Raw genomic sequence first — 13,396 nt, 5'->3', positions numbered from 1 at the left:
ATCGCCGCAGCACCTCTCCTCCTTCCTGCCCGCTCTCATCTGCCACCTGTGAATCGAGTCGTGTTACTCCTCAGCGTTCGTTGTTATTACTCTCATTATCCACTTTTGCTTTTGCATGACATGCTGATGTGGGCGACTGGTCCACGGGCCAGCCCGAGCCGGGGTCCCGCTCCCTCGGGGCCCTGCGCTCCCCTCATTCCCCAGGCGCTTCCCGTCGGGGCGGCTGGGGCTGATCAATAATCCAAAAGCATCTCTTTTTTTTTGGGGGGCAAAACACTAAAACCTGACTTGTACATACCGTGGAGTGTTTGTAAAACATGCAGTATGGACCCATGGCTCTCCCCAGCGAGGTCAGTAAAAGAGATCCTATGAAACCAGCCGCCCGCTCCGCGTGGTCTGTTCGCCCTCGCTCCCCGCCGCTGCCCGTGGCCCGGCCTCGCCGCGGCCGGTGCCAGTGCGGGCTGGGGGCTCCCGGTCATGCCGTGTGCCGCGCCATCCGGGCATCTCATGCCACGTGCCGCGTCGTCCGGGGTGCATGCTGCCGTGGGTCATGGTGGAGGCAGGGGCACCAGGAGCTCTGACCGGCGTGGTGGAGCCATACTGGGGCACCAGAGCTCTGACCGGCGTGGTGGAGCCATGGCTGGGCACCAGAGCTCTGACCGGCGTGGTGGAGCCATACTGGGGCACCAGAGCTCTGACCGGTGTGGTGGCGCCATGGCTGGGCACTGGAGCTCTGACTGGTGTGGTGGAGCCATGGCTGGGCACCAGGAGCTCTGACCGGCGTGGTGGAGCCATGGCTGGGCACCAGAGCTCTGACCGGCGTGGTGGCGCCATGGCTGGGCACTGGAGCTCTGACTGGTGTGGTGGAGCCAGGGGCACCAGGAACTCTGACCGGCGTGGTGGAGCCATGGCTGGGCACCGGAGCTCTGACCGGCGTGGTGGAGCCATACTGGGGCACCAGAGCTCTGACCGGTGTGGTGGCGCCATGGCTGGGCACTGGAGCTCTGACTGGTGTGGTGGAGCCAGGGGCACCAGGAGCTCTGACCGGCGTGGTGGAGCCATGGCTGGGCACCAGAGCTCTGACCGGCGTGGTGGAGCCAGGGGCACCAGGAGCTCTGACCGGCGTGGTGGAGCCATGGCTGGGCACCAGAGCTCTGACCGGCGTGGTGGAGCCATACTGGGGCACCAGAGCTCTGACCGGTGTGGTGGCGCCATGGCTGGGCACTGGAGCTCTGACTGGTGTGGTGGAGCCATGGCTGGGCACCAGGAGCTCTGACCGGCGTGGTGGAGCCATGGCTGGGCACCAGAGCTCTGACCGGCGTGGTGGCGCCATGGCTGGGCACTGGAGCTCTGACTGGTGTGGTGGAGCCAGGGGCACCAGGAACTCTGACCGGCGTGGTGGAGCCATGGCTGGGCACCGGAGCTCTGACCGGCGTGGTGGAGCCATACTGGGGCACCAGAGCTCTGACCGGTGTGGTGGCGCCATGGCTGGGCACTGGAGCTCTGACTGGTGTGGTGGAGCCAGGGGCACCAGGAGCTCTGACCGGCGTGGTGGAGCCATGGCTGGGCACCAGAGCTCTGACCGGCGTGGTGGAGCCAGGGGCACCAGGAGCTCTGACCGGCGTGGTGGAGCCATGGCTGGGCACCAGAGCTCTGACCGGCGTGGTGGAGCCATACTGGGGCACCAGAGCTCTGACCGGTGTGGTGGCGCCATGGCTGGGCACTGGAGCTCTGACTGGTGTGGTGGAGCCAGGGGCACCGGGAACTCTGACCGGCGTGGTGGAGCCATGGCTGGGCACCGGAGCTCTGACCGGCGTGGTGGAGCCAAGCCCGGTCACCAGAGGTCTGACTGTCATGGTGGAGCTGTGCCATGACACCAGAGCTCTGACTGGTGCAGTGCAGCCGTGCCAGGGCACCGGAGCATCTGGTGTGGCGCAGCCGTGCCCTGGCATCCCCCAGCACCGCGCCGCTGGCACAGAGCAGGGTTGTCCCCAGCGCTGCTCCCGGTGCCAGGGTTTGCTCTGCGTGGCGGTGCCGGGGTCTTTCCCGCCCCGTGCCGGCGGGTCCCTGGTTTTGGGGCCGGGGTGTGCGGGCACAGCCGGTGCTGCAGAGGCTCCCGAGGCTTCGACACGGGGACAGATCCGTCCCTCCGGCGGTGGGGCTCCGGCCCCCCAGGCACTCCCACCCCTTGCCGCTGTGTGCCGGGGCTGTGCCTGCGGCTCTGTGCCGGCTGTGCCGTGGGTGCTCCCCCAGCCCGGCAGCGCGGGAGCCGGCGTGGCTGGGCCGGCCGCGGTCGGGGAGCCCTGGTGGGCTGCGAGGACAAGGGGACAAGGGCGAGCTGGCCGGGCCGCCGGCGGGGGGACAGCGGGGTTTGTGAGGGACAACCCGGGCAAAGCTGGGTGACGCGGGCACAGGCGCCGCTCGGGAGGTTGGCGGGTGCTGGCACGGACGGCTTGAGGAGTCTCTCCAGCCCCGCGAGCCACGTACCAGCGCTCGGCCCAGGCTGGGCGTCACCGCGATGGGGGCACCGGAGCGCGGCACCGGCTCCCTGCGTCGCCCGATGTCGGCGGGGTCTGGCCGGCAGCAGCGGGACGGGGCCGGGAGCGGCAGCGGGACGGGGCCGGGACAGATGGCAGCAGCTTGGGAGGACGTTAATTGCATCGGGCGTCTGCCACCGGCAGCCGCGTCCCTCCCTGCCAGCTGCAGCGGGGGGTGGCCGTTGGATGCAGCCGGGGGGGACGCGGGGAGCATCCCCTGTGCTGGGGGCCGGGGGGGCTCACGATGGGTCCGGGGAGGGCAGCGGGACGGGTCCCCGGGGGTGGCACTGCCTGCCCGGGGCCGTGCTCCACCTCAGGTATTCCCTGATCCCCCCCGGCACTTTCCCCATCCCCTTCCCACCTTCCTGCCCCCCCTCAAGGCCGGACACATCTCCAAACCCCATGAGACCCCCCGAGACCCCTCCGCGTCCCCGGCTCAGCCCCTCACCTCCCCACGGCATCTCTGGGGTCCGGCTCCCCTTCCCGGGGGGAGAACCCCCCCCCCCAGCCCCACAGCGGCTCCCCTGGACCCAGCCTTTGGGACCCCCTGCCCCATTTGCCGGAGGGGACGCCCTTCCCCACCGAGGGGGCCATGAGCAGCTGCCGCGGCACCGCACCCCGCGCCGGGAGCGTCCGAGCGAGCGTGTAATTGGGCCGAGCTAATTATGATGGATAACTCTATTCTCTTCCCGTTTTTGATGCGCCGCCAGCTCGGCTCGCCCCCGCCGGGGCCGGAGTTCGCCCCTTTCGGCCCCTCTGCGCATGGAAGCGTCGGGGCGGTGGCACGCGAAGCGCCGGGCGCCGCGCCGGCCGTGGCCGTGGGTCAGCCCTGGAGGGGTCCCGCGCCCCCCGAGCGTGCGGCCGGTTGCCGGCTCACACCGATGCTGGTGTGCCGCGTCCCCCCGCCGCGGGGAGGGTTTTTCATGGCGGCAGTGGGCACCGCGTGCCGTCGCATCCACCCTCCCGCCGAGCGCGGGGGACCGTGGCTGCCGTCCCAGGCGTGGCCGCGGCGACCCGCTGGCACGCACCGCGCGCTGCCCCGGGCGCTGCTGGCTCCGGCCCCCGCTCTGGGAACTGGCTGTGCCGCTCACCCGGCTGCCACAAAGCCGCCACGGCCTCTCCCACGCCCCCCCCTCGCCGGGGCGCCGGACCTCGCTGTAGGGCAATAAGAAGCCCAGCACGTGCTGGGACGCTGGGACCCCCCCGGGCCACCCCGCTCCGGGGCACAGAGCCCGGTCCCCCCACCTCTGCAGGCTGGGGACGCGGTGGGGATGGCGGCAGTGCCAACAGTGAATGCTCCAACCCGTGCAGCTGCCGGTGGTGCCGGGACCTGTGCCCCCCCCACAAGGCAGCACGATGCTGCTGCCGGGCAGCTCCGAATCACAGAATCCCAGGATTTTAGGGGTTGGAGGGACCTTCAGAGACCCCCCCGTCCCAGCCTCGGTGGCAGCGGGGTCACCCGGAGCAGGTTGGGTACGTCCAGGCGGGTTTGGAAGATCTCCAGAGACGGAGACCCCACACCTCTCTGCTGCCCTCGCCCCAAAGACCTTTTTCCTCCTTTTTTTGGCGTTTCCCGTGTCCCAGTTTGTGCCCGTTGCCCCTCGTCCCGTCCCCGGGCACCACCAGGAAGAGCCCGGCCCCGTCCCGCTGCCACCCCCCCTTGCAGTGTTTATCGGCGCTGACGAGACCCCCCCTCGCTCGTCTTTTTTCCAGGCTGAAGAGACCCAAATCCCTCGGCCCTTCCTCAGCACAGAGACGCTCCCGGCCCTCGTCATCCTCGCGGCCCCCGCCGGACTCTCCCCAGCAGTTCCCCGTCCCGCCGGAACTGGGGGGCCCGGCACCGGCCCCAGTGCTCCAGCTGTGGCCCCCCCAGGGCAGAGCAGAGCAGAGCGGGAGGATGAACCTCCCCCCGCCTGCCGGCCACGCTCTGCTCCGTGCCCCCCAGGAGACCGTTGGCCGCGTCGGCCACGAGGGCACGTCGCCGGCCCCTGGGCAACTTGGTGTCCCCCAGGACTCCCAGGTCTCCCCGCAGAGCTGGTTCCCAGCGGGTCCCCCCGGCCCGTCCTGGTGTGCCAGCGGTGCCTGCGGGGACCCTCGTGACTGTCCCCCGTTGCGGGCAGCCCAGCGCTGCTTTGGGGCCTGCGTTGCCCCGTGTCCCGTGGCCCGTCCCCAGCACTGTGCCGGCGCGACGCCGCGCCGTGGCCGGGACAAACCGTCAGCAGTGACCAGGGCTCCATCCCCACCAGCCCGGGCTGGGCGCTGGGCACGGGAAGAGCGTTCCCCACCCCAGGCGCCGTGGTCAGGGATCCCAGTGCTGTCGGCCATCGCCCGCCTGCGGCAGCGTGCTCTGGCCGGTTCCTCGTGATCGGGCTCCGGCAGCGGGGCTGGATGAGGGATGAATGATAGAATGTGGAATGATTTTGGTGGGAAGGGACCTTAAAGCTCATCCAGTGGCACCCCCTGCCCTGGGCAGGGACACCTCCCACCAGCCCAGGTTGCTCCGAGCCCCCTCCAACCTGGCCTTGAACCCCTCCAGGGATGGGGCAGCCACAGCTTCTCGGGGCAACCTGGGCCAGGGGCTCACCAGCTTCATCGTGGAGAATTTCTGCCTTATTTTTAATCTCAATCTCCCCTCTTTGGGTTTAAAACCCTTCCCCCTCGTCCCGTGGCTCCCCTCCCTGCTCCAGAGTCCCTCCCCAGCTTTCCCGGAGCCCTTTTAGGGACTGGAAGGGGCTGGAAGGTCTCCCCGCAGCCTTCTCTTCTCCAGGCTGAACCCCCCCAGCTCTCCCAGCCTGTCCCCACGGCAGGGGACGTGACACTGTGTCTCGGTGATCTGAGTCGCTGTTTTCCTGCCCGGTGCACCCGGGTTGTCCTTGTGTCCCTCCGTGAGCCGGGGCGGCGGGGAGGAGGCAGGAGTCACGGTGCAGGAAGGGTGTTGGGGCGAGTTCCCACCAGCAGCCAAAGTGGAGACCAGGAACGGCCCGACATCCCGCACCTTCGGCCTCAGCCGAGAGCGTGAAAGAGCCCGAAGCCCCTCGTTGCTCGAGGGCTCATTCCTGGGGCCGGGGACCAGTGGGCAGGAGGGCTCGGGGCCTCCTCAGCTGAGGAGAGGCCACCACTCCTCCTTTCCAACGCGGTGGAATACGGTCCTTTTTCTGTATTTACCCAGTTTTCGGGGTGTGAACAAACGTCCGTCTCTTCTTGACCCTCTTCTTGGTGAGCGTCTGGTCCGCTCAGTCCCTGGGGAGCTCAGCCCTTCCCGCAGCCCCTTTCGCAGGCGATTTTCATAGAATCGGAGAATAGAATCAGAGAATTGTCCAGGTCGGAAGGGACCGTTCAGACCATGGAGTCCAACCATCCGCCCAGCGCTGCCAAACCCACCGCTACCCCGCGTCCCTCAGCGCCGCGTCTGCCCGGCTTTTCCATCCCTCCAGGGATGGCGACTCCCCCACTGCCCTGGGCAGCCTCTTCCAACGCCCAACGGCCCTTTCGGGGAAGGAATTTTTCTGCATCGGATCAGATTTATCTGCCGTTGATCGAGCCCATGGTCCTCCGGTCCAGAGCCCGTGCCCAGCATCGGACGCACGTGGACCTGCCCTCGCACGGCTCTTGTGCTCGTCACCCTCCTCCCGGCACCTCCATCGCCCGCGTTCCCACTTCCCCTCCCGCTGCCGCAGCCTCTCCGGCACCTCGGCAGCCGCCCTCGCGCCGGGATCCCTCCGTCCCCCGGAGAAACCCTCGGAGCTGGCGGCCTCTCGCCTCCCTCCTCCTCCCTGGGCACGTTCCTGCGGCCCTTCGCGCCGGACGCGGCGGCTGGAGCCCGCCCCAGACCCGGCATCACCCCCCCGGGGCTGCGGCTGCCGGCACCACGCGCCCTCCCATTTCCCACCGCGGGGTTCCCGGTGGCACCGCGGGCAGATCCCATTCCTCACGCTCCGTCGGGCGACCGGGCAAAACCGCATCCGGGTTAATGACAGGTTAATTACTGGAGTCCCAGGTTAATTACTGGGGTCCCAGGCGCGTGCGCATCTCCCTCAGCCTTCAGGTGCGGCCTGGGGGTGTCCAAGGCAGTAATTAGCGCTTATTGGGGGTAATTTTGGGCTGCCCAGAGAAGCTGTGGCTGCCCCATCCCTGGAGGGGTTCAAGGCCAGGTTGGAGGGGGCTTGGAGCAACCTGGGCTGGTGGGAGGTGTCCCTGCCCAGGGCAGGGGGTGGCACTGGGTGGGCTTTAAGGTCCCTTCAACCCAGACCCTTTGGTGACTCCGTGATGTGCCGGTGACTGTCCCTCTGCAGGGGACGCCGTCCCTGGGGGGACGCAGTGACACCCCGAGACGTCTGCGCCGCTGTGCGGGGGGCGGCTGGTGGATCCCCCTCCTCCTGCCCCTCTGCCAGGTCCCGACCCCCCGTCCCCACCCGTCCCTCTCTCTCCTTCCAGACGCGCCGCGCTGTGGACGACACCGGTGTCCCCGGGGAGCACGCGGAGGGGCCGTTGCCGGACGCGGAGGAGACGGAGAGGTACGGCCACCACCACGCTCCACGTGCGTGCGGCGAGGGGGGCCGGGGTGAATCCTGCTCCCCCCGGGGGGGGTCTGCTGCCCGGGCGGGGAATGTCCCCTTGGGGCCAGCAGGGATGGGACCGGGCAAGCACTGGGTGCCGGCGTGGGGAGCCGGTGGCCACCGGGACGGCGCTGGGTTGACCTTGACGGTGTCACAGATGCGGGGAGAGGCGACGGCAGCGGACCCGGCGGAGGGGCTGGGGACGGCTCGGGGGACACGGGGACACTGGGCAAGGCCGAGCCCGTTCTGGGGAGCCTGCGAGGGGTGTCCAGAGCCCCCCCGGAGCCACCTGCCCCGGCGTCCCCAGTGGCCGGACGGGTGTAAGGGGTGCTCTCGGTCGGGGGCACCTTTGGGGTCCCCAGTGCCCCTGGTCCCCAGCCCCATCGAGCCGCCATCCCCTGCGGTGGGTGCCGCGGGCAGCGCTGGCACCCCGGGCACCGTCCCCCCCCATCCCGTGCCGGGGCAGCCGGGGGGTGCCGGGGGTCCGGGCAGGGCGGGGGTGGCCGTGCCCCCCCAGCCCCGCGTGTCCCCGCTCTCTCGGCAGCGGGCGGGCGGCGCGGAGGCCGGAGGTGCAGGAGCGGCTGCGGGCGCTGCGGCAATGGCTGGACGCCCTGGAGAGGAGGCTGCCGCCGCCCGGCACGGACACGCAGGTAACGCCGGCACCGGGCACGCGACGCCGGGCAGGACCCAGCCCACGGCTCCACTGCGGCCGGTGAGGTCTTGGCCACCGAAAGGGCGGGTGGTCTTGGCCACAGCCAGCGGGACGCTGTCGGTCACCTGCCGGTGACACCCCCGGGCCAGGCAGGGTCCCCGGTGACCCCGGTTCCCGCTCCCCAGCCTGGGGGTACTCGCCTGCGCCGTGGGTCCGTCCCCCACTGACACCACCACCGTGGGCTCGCAGCCGGCTGCGCCCGTGGCCCTGACGGTGCTTGTGGCGTTGGTGCGCGAGCCCCGCCATGGCAGGGCCACCATGGGCTGCGGGGGTGGCCATGTCCCACGGTGCCACGGTGCAGCCACGCGCGGGGTGGGGAGCCACGTCTCTGTGCCCAGGCACGGGGTGCGCAGCCGCGCAAGGTGCGTGCACACGCGTCTCCGTGCCCAGGAGTGGGGTGTGCAGCCGTGCACGGGGCGTGCAGCCGTGTCCCCCGGCCCAGGCGTGGGGTGCGTGACCATACAACGTGAGTGCAGCCACGCACGGGGTCTGCGGCCATGCACGGGGTGTGCACAGCCGTGCAAGGCGCGTGCAGCCGTGTCTCCGTGCCCAGGAGTGGGGTGTGTGGCGGCAGAAGGGGTGCGCAGCCGTGCACGGGGCGTGCACAGACGCGTGGTGCGTGCACACGTGTCTCCGTGCCCACGTGCGGGGTGTGCGGCCGTACGAGGGGTGCGCAGCCGTGCAAGGTGCGTGCACGCGCATCTCCGTGCCCAGGAGTGGGATGTGCAGCCGTGCAAGGGGTGTGCACACGCGTTCCCCTGCCTTCGCACGGGGTGTGCACCTGTGTCCCCCTGCCCAGGCGCGGGGCGCGTGACCGAACAACGTGAGTGCAGCCACGCACGGGGTCTGCGGCCACGCACAGAGAGTGCACAGCCGTGCACGGGGCGCGCAGCCGTGTCTCCATGCCCATGTGTGGGGTGTGCAGCCGTGCACGGGGTGTGCACACATGTCTCCATGCCCATGTGTGGGGTGTGCAGCCGTGCACGGGGTGTGTGTGTGCAGCCGTGCACGGGGTCTGCACACGTGTCTCCGTGCCCACGTGTGGGGTGTGCGGCCGTACGAGGGGTGCGCAGCCGTGCACGGGATGCGTGTGGCCGTGCAAGGGGGGTGCAGCTGTGTCTCGATGCCCGTGTGTGGGGTGTGCAGCCACGCACGGGGTGTGCACAGCCGTGCAAGGCATGTGCACATGTGTCTCCGTGCCCAGGAGTGGGGTGTGCGGCCGTACGAGGGGTGTGCAGCCGTGCACGGGGCGCGCAGCCGTGTCTCCATGCCCAGGAGTGGGGTGTGTGGCGGCAGAAGGGGTGCACAGCCGTGCACGGGGTGTGCACAGACGCGTGGTGCGTGCACACGTGTCTCCGTGCCCACGTGTGGGGTGTGCGGCCGTACGAGGGGTGCGCAGCCGTGCACGGGATGCGTGTGGCCGTGCAAGGGGGGTGCAGCTGTGTCTCGATGCCCGTGTGTGGGGTGTGCAGCCACGCACGGGGTGTGCACAGCCGTGCAAGGCACGTGCACATGTGTCTCCGTGCCCAGGAGTGGGGTGTGCGGCCGTACGAGGGGTGTGCAGCCGTGCACGGGGTGTGCACAGCCGTGTCTCCGTGCCCAGGAGTGGGGTGTGCGGCCGTACGAGGGGTGTGCAGCCGTGCACGGGGCGCGCAGCCGTGTCTCCATGCCCAGGAGTGGGGTGTGTGGCGGCAGAAGGGGTGCGCAGCCGTGCACGGGGTGTGCACAGACGCGTGGTGCGTGCACACGTGTCTCCATGCCCAGGAGTGGGGTGTGCGGCCATACGAGGGGTGTGCGGCCGTGCAAGGTGCGTGCACACGTGTCCCCCTGCCCAGGCGTGGGGTGCATGACCATACGAGGGGTGCGCAGCCGTGCACGGGGTGCGTGCGGCCGTGCAAGGCGCGCGCTCACCTGTCTCCGTACCCAGGTGTGGGGTGTGCGGCCGTGCGAGGTGTGTAAGAATGTGTCCCCCTGCCCCCGCGGGGCATCCCCCTGCCCGGCCATGTGCCGCGCTGCCCCGACCTCGCCTGCCCCCTGCTCGCCCCCCAGCCCGGACCCGGGGAATGCTCCTCCGTCGTCCTCCCCCCCGCCGGTACCGGCACCGGCCGTGGCCCCCGTCGCCCCACCGGGGAGCACCCGAGGCGGGGGCTGCCCCCGGCCCCCCCCGGCCCAACCGTCCCTCGCCGGCTGCTTTTGTCGGGGGCCCGGCGGGCAGCGGGCCCCGCCGCACACATGGCGGCACAAACTGAAAGGGCCATTCATTGCCGCGGCCCCGCGCAGACAAAGCCCCGGCCCCGCACAGGCCCACGGGCCGCCCGCATCTGAGCTGCCGCTCCCCCCCCGCCGGGGTCCCCCTGTCACCCCCTGTCACCCCCTGTCGCCCCCTGACACCCCCTGTCGCCCCCTGCCGCCGCCGTGCCTGGGGGCTGCCGAGCTCGTTGCCCCCTGCCCCACACCGGCTGCTGTGGGGCGGCCGGGGGTGCCATGGGGTGGCCACGGTGCCACCTCGCCAGCATGGCGGCCGAGCCCGGGGGGGCGGGGGGGTGTCCCAGGGCTCGTGCGTGGCCCCCGTGGGGCAGCGGGGAGGAGGGTGGGAGGCGGTGGGGGACCCAGCCGTGGGGCGGCAGGGGAGGGGAGCAGCCCCCCCCAGGCCAGCCCCAGTTCGTGGTGCTCCATGGGCCAGGGGGCACCGGAGCCGAGCGGGGAGGATGAAGAAGGGGATGGGGATGGGGATGAGGAGGAGGAGGAGGAGGAGGATGGTGAGGAGGAGGAGGAGGAGGAGGAGGATGAGGATGGGGATGAGGAGGATGAGGATGAGGATGGGGATGAGGAAGGGGATGGGGAGGAGGAGGAGGAGGATGGTGAGGAGGAAGAGGAGGAGGAGGATGAGGATGAGGATGAGGAAGGGGATGGGGATGGGGAGGAGGAGGAGGAGGAGGAGGAGGATGGTGAGGAGGAAGAGGAGGAGGAGGAGGAGGATGAGGACGGGGATGGGGATGGGGATGGGGATGAGGATGAGGATGATGATGAGGAGGAGGATGAGGATGGGGATGAGGAGGAGGAGGATGAGGATGAGGATGGGGATGGGGATGGGGATGAGGAGGAGGAGGAGGATGAGGATGGGGATGAGGAGGATGAGGATGAGGATGGGGATGATGCTGCCGTGCCGCAGGAGACGCGCTAATTCCCTGCAGCGTCTCCGGCAGCGGCGCAGACAAAGCCCCCGGCCCCCCCCCCGCCGCCCGCAGCAGCCCCCGGGGGAGCCCCATCCATCAGCGGGGCGCGACGCTCCCCTTTGTGTGGGGCAGGACCCCCGTCCCGCGGGCCCCTCGCCTGCCGTGGGGCCGCTCTGCCGGGGCTGGGCTGGGGATGGGGGTCTCGCCACGTGCTCCCCGGGCGGGAGCCGCCCCCCCCAGCACCCCCTGCCCCCTCCCGCCCAGCCCCTCGTGCCCCAGGGCGGAGGTGGGGGGTCCCAGGGCTCCAGGCCTGGGGGACCCCGGCTCGGGGGTTGGAGGGTGGGTTTTGCCCCCAACCGCCCCATCCCTGCTCCCCCCAGCCCGGGCGAGGGCACCATGACTGGGGGGGGGGCTGGAGCTGGGGGTCAGTGCACCCGCCAGGGGCTGTGGGGCCGTGCTGCTGTGGGGCTGTGCAGCTATGGGGCTGGGCTGCTGCAGGTCCGTCCCACGTGGGGCTGTGCCGCTATGGGGCTGTGCTGCCGTGGGGCTGAGCCGCTATGGGGCTGTGCAGCTATGGGGCCGTGCTGCCGTGGGGCTGAGCCGCTATGGGGCTGTGCTGCCGTGGGGCCGTGCTGCCGTGGGGCTGTACAGCTGTGGGGCTGTGCAGCTATGGGGCCGTGCTGCCGTGGGGCTGTGCAGCTATGGGGCTGTGCTGCTGTGGGGCGCAGGCCTGCAAGGGATGCGGTGCGTGCAGGGTGCGGGTCCCAATGCCAGTTGCGGGGGGGGGCTCCCTGCTGCTCCCCCGGTATGGGTCGGTCCCGGTTCGGGGGGGTCCCTGCGGCCCCCGCGGGTCTGTCGGTGCCGGTTCAGGGTGTCCTGGCCGTCCCCCCCCCACCCCGTGTGTGTCGGTGCCGGTGCCGGTTGGGGGGGTCCCGGGTCGGTGCCGGCTGGGGGGGGGGTGGCCCGTGTCAGTGCGGTTGGGGGGGTCCCGGGTCGGTGCCGGTTGCGGGGGGGGGTCCCGGGTCGGTGCAGTTCGGGGTTCCCGGGTCGGTGCCGGTTGGGGGGGGCGGTCCCGGGTCGGTGCCGGTTGCGGGGGGGGGGGTCCCGGGTCGGTGCAGTTCGGGGTTCCCGGGTCGGTGCCGGTTGCGGGGGAGGGTCCCGGGTCGGTGCAGTTCGGGGTTCCCGGGTCGGTGCCGGTTGCGGGGGAGGGTCCCGGGTCGGTGCAGTTCGGGGTTCCCGGGTCGGTGCCGGTTGCGGGGGGGGGGTCCCGGGTCGGTGCAGTTCGGGGGTCTCGGGTCGGTGTCGGTTGGGGGGGGCGGTCCCGGGTCGGTGCAGCTGGGGGGTCCCGGGTCGGTGCCGGTTGGGGGGAGGTCCCGGGGGGGTCCCGCCCCCCGCGCGGCCGGTGGGAACGCGGCGCTCCCCTCCCCCGCCCGGGATGGCTGCGAGTCCCCGGGGGTTTCCCCGGTAACGGCGCCGGGCGGCGGCCGAGGGGTTAACGCGGGGGCGGGGGGCGGCGGGGGGCGGCCCCGCCGGCCGGGCCCAGCCCGAGCCCCCGCAGCCCCCGCGGCCCCGCGGCCGCCCCGTCCCCCCGCCCCGTCCCCCCGCCCCGCGCAGCGCACAAAGGCGGCGGCGGGGCCGGGGCGGGCGATGCCCGGGCGGCGGTAACGGGGGGGGGCGGCGGCGGCGGAGCCCCCCCGGCCCGGCCCCGGCCCCATGGACGCCCGGCTCCGCCGAGGGGTGAGTGCGGGGCGCGGGGGGGGGGGGGCGGGGGGCGCCGGGGCGGGGACCCTGCGGGGGGGGGGGGGGGGGAGACCGCGGGGGCGGGGGTCGGGGCGGGGGATGCGGGCGGGTCCCCCCGGGCTGCGCTGCCGCTCCCCAGCCCTGTCCCCATGCGCGTCCCCAGCATCGGTGTCCCCAGCCCTGTCCCCATCCATGTCCCCATCCATGTGTCCCCATCCATGTCCTGGTCTGTGTCCCCCCATCCATGTCCCCATCCATGTCCCCATCAGCGTCCCCATCGGTGTCCCCCTATCCGTGTCCACAGCCTTTTCCCCATCTTTGTCTCCATCCATGTCCCCATCCATGTCCCCATCCATGTGCTGGTCTGTGTCCCCCCATCCGTGTCCCCCCATCCATGTCCCCATCCATGTCCTGGTCTGTATCCCCCCATCCATGTGTCCCCATCCATGTCCCCATCAGTGTCCCCATCGGTGTCCCCCTATCCGTGTCCACAGCCTTTTCCCCATCTTTGTCCCCATCCCTGTCCCCAGCCTTGTGTCCCCATTGGTGTCCCCGGCCCCGTTGTCCCCATCCTTGTCCCCATCCCTGTCCCCATCCCTGTCCCCAGCCTTGTGTCCCCATTGGTGTCCCCAGCCCCATTGTCCCCATCCCTGTCCCCATCCCTGTCCCCATCCA

At 71.3% G+C, this 13,396-nt stretch overlaps 1 protein-coding gene across 1 annotated transcript in view; it reads right to left on the bottom strand.

Annotated features, from left to right (window-relative positions):
- Window positions 1–13,396, bottom strand: part of LOC128904854 (uncharacterized) — a 216,756-nt gene that overhangs the window by 121,980 nt on the left and 81,380 nt on the right. The window lies entirely within an intron of this gene.

This window comes from Rissa tridactyla, chromosome 2 (assembly GCF_028500815.1).
Source record: "Rissa tridactyla isolate bRisTri1 chromosome 2, bRisTri1.patW.cur.20221130, whole genome shotgun sequence".
Classification (NCBI taxonomy): domain Eukaryota; kingdom Metazoa; phylum Chordata; class Aves; order Charadriiformes; family Laridae; genus Rissa; species Rissa tridactyla.
This window is presented reverse-complemented; position numbering and strand designations above follow the sequence as displayed.